General features: G+C 43.0%; 1 non-coding gene across 1 annotated transcript; it reads left to right on the forward strand.

Annotated features, from left to right (window-relative positions):
- Window positions 1-6463: 6463 nt before the first annotated feature.
- TRNAF-GAA (transfer RNA phenylalanine (anticodon GAA)) lies at window positions 6464-6536 on the forward strand. The gene has a single exon. It is a non-coding gene; the product is annotated as a tRNA-Phe (tRNA).
- The last annotated feature ends 1125 nt before the right edge of the window (window positions 6537-7661 follow it).

Below are 7661 nucleotides of genomic sequence, written 5' to 3' on the forward strand. Positions count from 1 at the left end.
AAGCAGTTTCTTCTTTTAAATGCTAAAGAAAGGTCAAGGGGCACTTCTGGAACCGTCTGAGGACCTACTTTGGAAAATGAGAATTTTGCTAGCTGTAAAGGGACCTGAGACATAGACTAGAAAGCTCATGTTCAGACTTTGTCAACATTACTCACAGTTTTGTCCTTCCTTTGGTTTTCCAACAATTACTTTCGATAATAAAACTTACCAGTGGTGGGGGAGGAGGAGGGAGAGGGGTCTGGGAGGCCATTTTCTGAAACATTGTTCTCTAGTCGACTAAGGTCGTCTGACAGTTACCAACGGTCAAATCGAAGGTCCTATGTCTTGACAGAAAGGTGGATTGCTGTCTTTTTTGGGGAGGCTCATGAAGTGACCTGGTAGCTATAATCGACTGGATCAACAAGTTAGAGGTAGTTAGGACAAGTTAGCAGTGACTTAAAGACTCACAAAATTTAGGTAAAGAAAGTCTACAACAGGAGAAACAAAGCAAAACAAAACCCAGTGCATTTAGAAGACCATTTCCAAAGCACTTCGCAGCGTGTTCTAACCAATCACTCTGGCGTCTAACAGGGCAGAAGCATAAAGGGCAGCCTTTTCCTTTAATCAGGTGAAGTTGTTTCTTATTTTGTTTTTAAAGTTTTGCAATGATTTTAAAACACTGTCACGACCAATGAAAACCCTCTAGGTGACAGCAGTTTTTAACTTACATTGCTATTTAATCCATAGTTTCTAGCCACCTTTTTGGGGAATTCCTTAACACTTGACTTGATACATTGGGAACCAGGGTCCTATGGGACCTCTTAGAGGCTCATTTTTATGAAATTCAGAGCACATGAGAGATGCTCTGCTTTGTGCCATGAGAGAACTTCTAGTCCCATCAACTGTGAATGCATGGGTATAAATCTAACACCTCTAATAAGAAATTAGCTTAAAGTACACGGTCTGCCAATGGTGAGTGAGCAACAGAGAAACATACCCAGAGTAAGTGTTACTGGGGGATGAAGCCTTTTTGTAGAAGTGCACCAAATCTTTCAGGGCTGGGGGGCACTACCTTGGGTTCTCACGGTTGATCCCTGAAAAGTATAACAACCCCTTGGCCACCGCCATCTCTTCTGGCTTAGCAGGTGGCTAATGCCCCATGGAATCCTAGAAGCTGGTCCAGACAGGGATCTTAGAGAACATCTTGTTAGGAAACTGAAGCCCAGAAATGTTTGATTTTAAGGTTTCACCATAGCTAATTGGGGTTAAACATGTATTCTGAGTCCAATGGACAGTTTGTTCCACAGTGTGAAGGACACGGTATCAAAACTATAACTGTCAGGTTCGCCTTGTCCAAACCTGCATCAAGTATGACAAATCCACAGGGAATCTAGAAACCCATAATCATAAATGCAACTTCTAAAAAGCACTTCTGCTTTCTAGGAGTACATTCTATTCTGGGGAAACCTGGGATGTCTAGTGCGAAGGAGACCCGAACCCAGAATCAGATTCCAGTGCATATCAGGGAATGCGGCAGCAACACATGCTTCAAACTTTGAAGCTTAGGGCCCAGGAGCCCAGACAGTTCTGGTCCCTCCTGGTCTGCTCTTAGAGTTGGGGTCACAGCTGGACCACTGAGTCAGGGGAATCTGCTGAACCTTCAAGGTTGTGAGTCTCAGTGCCTGGGCCCGGAAGCAGATGGGGCCATGGCAGCTGTGTCCCTAGTGTGAGCAGTCATACTGACCAAGGCTCAAGACTGCAGTGGACTGTGCCTTCCCTGCAAGGCTGGGCTCCTGCAGCCACCACGGACTGGACCTGCCTGCACAAACCGGCCAAGACTCCCGGGAGATGTCTACAGTGGACTGATGAACTTGAAGAACATGAGCAGGAATGTGAAGCACATGAAGACAGGCTTTGGGAAGAGTATTTTTTAGTTAACATCAGAATTTCTGATACCTGATGTGCTGTGAATGAATTCTGTAGACTGAAAATGCATCATAATTGATAAGTTTTAAGTCTCCGATTCTTTCATCCTAGAGCCGATGTTTCACTGGGCTTTGGATAAAAGGAATGGAGAACTGCATAGGAGCGGGGGAGTCTCTGTGGATGCATATGAGAAGAAACCTAATTTGAAAAGACACAGCGGTTATTATAAGTGTAACACCACCCTGGCTTATCCTGAGGAGGGGTAAGACCGCCATCGCTTGTCCAGAGGAAAATCGCTTGTGGGAAACAGGCCCCAAAGAGCAAAGCTGTTCAAGAAAATGTCACAGACTTAAGGATAAGATTTGATTTAAATACCAGTGGTCTATAATTCTGAAAGGTTTTTGTTGGGGAGGTGGTCGTTTTTTTTGGTAAAAGCTGTTTTTCCTCAATATTCAGAGGTTTACTAAAAACATTTCTGTCATGATTTCCTTTTTGATTCAAAGGGTTTAAGTCTCTCAAACTCTAGAGTCTGAAATCCACAACTTAAATGTATCCTGACTTAGAATGTTTTGCTTTTATCTTCCAAAGAAAGATTTAGGAATGATGTAAATAACTGATTTAAATGTGCCTAAGAAGCAGATGAAACAATGTTCTCTTATTAAAAAGTATGGGGCTTCCCTGTTGGCGCAGTGGTTGGGAGTCCGCCTGCCACTGCAGGGGACATGGGTTCGTGCCCCTGTCCGGGGGGATCCCACGTGCCGCGGAGCGGCTGGGCCCTGTGAGCTGTGGCTGCTGGGCCTGCGCGTCCGGAGTCTGTGCTCCGTGGTGGGAGAGGCCGCAGCAGTGAGAGGCCCGCGTACCGCAAAAAAAAACAAAGTATGTTTTTCCACGAAGCTGCTGTGGAAAGAAATTGTGACTGCAATGATTATCCAACTATCAGACCCTAGCTTTCTGAATGATTTCAGATAAATGACTGGTTTTTTGAAATATATTGTATATCCCCGAAGTATTTGCAATATTAACTAGGAGTTTTACTTTGGGGGCAAAAGTGTACTTTTTTAATAAAAATTTACTGGACAAAACAAAAGGATCAAAGAGTTAATCCTAGAGATTTAAAAATGATCTGAAAAAAATTAAAATTTTGTCTTTGGTTCAACATCTCTATTACTGCCAATATCGTTTCCCCTAGATACTTACCGAGTGCTTTTAACGTACGTGATCTCTTTATTTACTCTGTGAATTGGGTATTGTATTAGTTCGCTAGGGTTGTTGTGAGAAAATAGCACAGAATGGGTACCTTAACAACAGGAATCTAAATTCTCACAGTTCTGGAGGCTGAAGTCCTCGATCAAGGTGCAGGCAGGGTGCGCTTCCTCTGGGGTCCGTGGTGGGAGGATCTGTTTCAGGCCTCCCTCCTTGGCTTGCAGAGGGCTCGCCTCTTGCCAGTTTTTCCCCACATGGTCATCCCTCTGTGCAGCAGTGTCCCCTGTGTCTCTTCCTCTTATAAGGACAACAGTCAGATTGGATTAAGGTCCTACCCTAAGGGCCTCACTTTAACGATCATTCTTTAACAAGGTGAATACGGTAACAGTCTGAGATACTGGGAGTGGAGACCTCAACATCTGAATTTGGGGGAAACACAGTTCAGTCCATAACAGACATTATCTCCATTTTATAGAGGAAATGGAGGAAAATGAGGTCCAGGGCATTCAGTTGCCCAATTCTTTTACTACACCAATTTTATCTAACTATCTAGGAAATGTAGAAATTTGTGCGACAAAGAAAAATGGTGTTAGATTCAGTCTCTTACTTTAAATCACATAGAATCTATTTAAAATCAATATCAGAATTTAGCTACAACCCTACCTTCCATATGTACTGAGTTTGTAGGTTTTAAAATTATTTAGGATAAAAGAATCTGAGACTTTAAGTCATCAAAGATAGCTTACCTTCAAACTACAGAATTAATCCAAGGCACATTTGGTATTAAAAATGCTAATATTAGACATTCTAAAATTCCAATATTCACTTAACTTACTAATAAATATGTTTTTTACAAACCTATTAGTTTCCAGTTGCTGCTGCAACAAACTACCACAAACATAGTGACTTGAAATAACACAAATTTATTATCTTACAGTTCTGGAGGTGAGAGGACCAAAATTAGCCTCCCTGGGCTAAAATCAAGGTGTTGGCAGGGCTGCCTTCTTTTGTGCAGGCTCCAGGGGAGAATCCATTGTTTTGCCTTTTCTAGCTCCCAGGGCCTGCTGCCCACATTCCTCCTGGCTCCCTTCCACCTTCAAATCCAGCAGTGTCAGGCCGGGTTCCTCTGGTGCTGCCATCTCTCTGGTTCTTTCTTCTGCCACTCTGTTCTACCTATAACGACTCTTGTGATTACCTTGGGCCCACCCAGATGGTCCAGGATGCTCTCCTCGTCTCAAAGTAAACTGATTAGCAAACAATTCCGTCTGCAACCTTGATTCTCCTTTTCCAGGTTTCCTAACATATTGTATTGTCTGGGGATTAGTGGGACTGAGCAGAACCCTGTGGCCTCTCCAAGTACAAAGGCCTCTTCATGTCTCCCGTCTCTTGTTTATAGAAAAGCTGAAGTCTCCCGGCCACCCCCCCCCCCCAAGTCACAAAGGAGCTGCCTCAAGCAGCTAATGATTAGGACAATAAAGTCACAGACTCAAGTGTCTGATGCACATTCCTGAGTTGTTTTACAGATACTGTGACTGCCACGGGAGGGAAAAAGCTGACTGCACGATGACCAGGCAGTAGCCATGACATAAACTGCTCCATCTTGAGCAATACTGAATCTATGGCTAACATAATTCCAAGAACTGGCCGTAAGAGGATGGGATTAACACTGCTGCTCATAATCTTTGTAGGCATCAGAATAATTGTAGCTTGTTCTGTCTGGTTATGTAAACAGGCAATTACAATGGTCAACAAAGAGATGCTTCAGACCCATGTTGACATCTTCTACTCTAAGAATACGGTGCCCTATGTCAGCACGAAGAAGTTACAGAAGACCCACCTTCGCCCATAATCCCACAGCAATGGCATGATTCTCTGACAAGGGGGCGCTCATAAGCAGTTTTCGGCAGGAAAGAGATCTCTGCAGGAGGCATCCTCTTTGTTCTGTCACTAATATTAAACCAGGGACCCCCATGCGCTACTCATCTCCAGCCCTAACACACCTTTCAAATCTTTTGATCACACAACACCTTGCCTAATCTGTTGGTTCTTTCCATAGATCAAAGAAGTAGAAATGAAGAATAAGTAATGAACAGATAACCAGATCTTTTTCCTAGTTTCCCCTTTGGTCTTCTCGTGAACAAACTGTGTGCACGAGATAGCATCTAAAGAAAAATCGCGAGAAGTCAACAAGCCTGCACACAGCGGAGGGTGGTGATGACCCTGACCCCCCATCTCAATGATTAATGGAGATTACCTCCCTTTTTCCCTTTAAAAACTTCCATGGCCAAGCAGAATCTTCAGAGATGGTTTCTGGGAGACACTGAATCCACCGCATCCCCAGATTGCCGGCGTTCTGACTACAAGCAGCTTTCCTTTCTGCCAACATTTGTCTCTCTCTCGAGTCCTGAGTTTTGAGCAGCTTTCTGAGCAGTGAGCAACAGGACCCAGCAACAGGTAACATGAGGACCTGGGTATCTTTGGAGGCCTGTTATTCTGTTACCACAGAGCTTTTCAGTTCATTTCATCTTTCTTGTTCATATATTTTTGGTCTGCATTACACTTCAGTGATCTCTTTGGAGCTTTAGTCTTCAGCTAGTTTCCAATCCTGGCTATGTTATTGAGCTTATGGGAACATTGCTTTTTTTTTTTTTCTTCAGCCGCGCCAATGTGGTGTGTGGGACCTTAGTTCCCTGACCAGGGATTCAACCCGTGCCCCCAGCAGTGGGAGCACAGAGTCTTAACCACTAGACAGTCAGGGAAGTCTGGGAACATTGCTTTTATGAAAAAGTGATATTTAATTAAATTTTTAAGTGGACCAAGCTGCCATTTTTCTAGAAATTAAGCATATATTAGGATGGAAATTCCAAGTAAAGACGTGTATTTTTTGGACGTGAAAAAAGTTCATGATTTATTTATTTATTTTATTTTTAATTTTTTTTATGGTACACGGGCCTCTCACTGCTGTGGCCTCTCCCGTTGCGGAGCACAGGCTCCGGACGCGCAGGCTCAGCGGCCATGGCTCACGGGCCCAGCCGCTCCGCGGCATGTGGGATCTTCCTAGACCGGGGCACGAACCCGTGTCCCCTGCCTCGGCAGGTGGACTCTCAACCACTGCGCCACCAGGGAAGCCCCATGATTTATTTTTAAATGGAAAAAACAGATTGCAGGGCAGTTAAACACAGAACTGAGAAAGGTGAAATTATTTATTACATCTAGCTTGTAAACAGGGAACTTACCTCATCATCTCTGAAGATTTGTTAAATGCCTACCTCCAGCTGACTCTGAGTATTGATTTTTTTTATTATAAAACAAATATTATTCCATTATAGTTATTCAGGAGAAGTCACCTGAACAAGCTGAAATAGCTCAGCTGGGAGAGCGTTAGACTGAAGATCTAAAGGTCCCTGGTTCGATCCCGGGTTTCAGCAGTAGTTTTGGGTTTTTGCACTAAATATAGTTTCCTGGCAGTCTTAACCAAAATATAAGCTTTAAGGGGAATATTTGGTTATTATGTTTTGAGTGGGTCAATGACATTTCAAGGAGGGGTGGTGTCAGGTGCCCTGGTGGGTCTTTTTACTAAACCCCCAATACCTTAGTACTTCCTGACTGTAATAATAATAGCTAACTTATCTTGAGTACTTGCTGTATGTCAAGCTATCCTTTAAGCTTTCTCTGTGTATTAACTTATTTAAAATGACCACTAAAATTCTTGATAACTACTTGTTAAATAAATGAACAGTTTGGTGCCAGAGGCCTGGCATGTGGTTGGTGCAAAATGACCTTTGCTTTGACTATCATTATTATTTCTGTTGTCTAAGAACTTTGCAAGCTAGAGCTATGAGATGTGAATTGTTTCTAAGGACCCTTTACTCCTCAAACTAACAAGGTAGTGTTAAAGGCCATCGTTCCCCTGTACACTCCGTATTAACAATTCCTTGTTTTATATGGTAGATGTGAATGGCTATTTTCCCATTATGTTTTAATTTCTGTGAAGGGATTTAGCTTCGATTCCAAAGGTTCTTACCTGGCATCCATAGGCAGTAGGAGGTCTTTAAAGTCTCTGAAACTGAATGTAAATTTGAGTGTTCATGTGGACATTTCCCTGGGGAGAATGTCAGGGGTATCATCAAATTTTAGGTTTGTAACCTAGAAGAAGTTTAGAAAAGTTAGATGTGAAAAGTCTCCTTACCACAAATACTTGCTGATAGTTTGTGACCCAACACTTGTGTTTTTCTAAGATGCTGAGTGATAGGGCTCTTCTTGATTATTGTGTCTTGCCCCTTGTCCAATGCTATCTACTGTGAGGGGGATTTCAGGAGGGAGCCCAAGTTGTCAACAAACTTTCCTTCTGTAGTGGTGGTGGCTCTTGGGGACAGATTTTTCCACAGTAAAGCAGATGACCATTTTTTAGAGGCCCCTGCTACTTCAGGGTACCCTCTCCATGACCTGTCCCCCATCACTTTGTTTAATCTAAAGAGGTGAGTACCAGTACCACTTCTTTTTTTATACATTTTTTTTATATTGGAGTATAGGTGATTGACACTGTTGTGTTA

Source organism: Delphinus delphis, chromosome 7, assembly GCF_949987515.2.
Source record: "Delphinus delphis chromosome 7, mDelDel1.2, whole genome shotgun sequence".
Taxonomy (NCBI): Eukaryota; Metazoa; Chordata; class Mammalia; order Artiodactyla; family Delphinidae; genus Delphinus; species Delphinus delphis.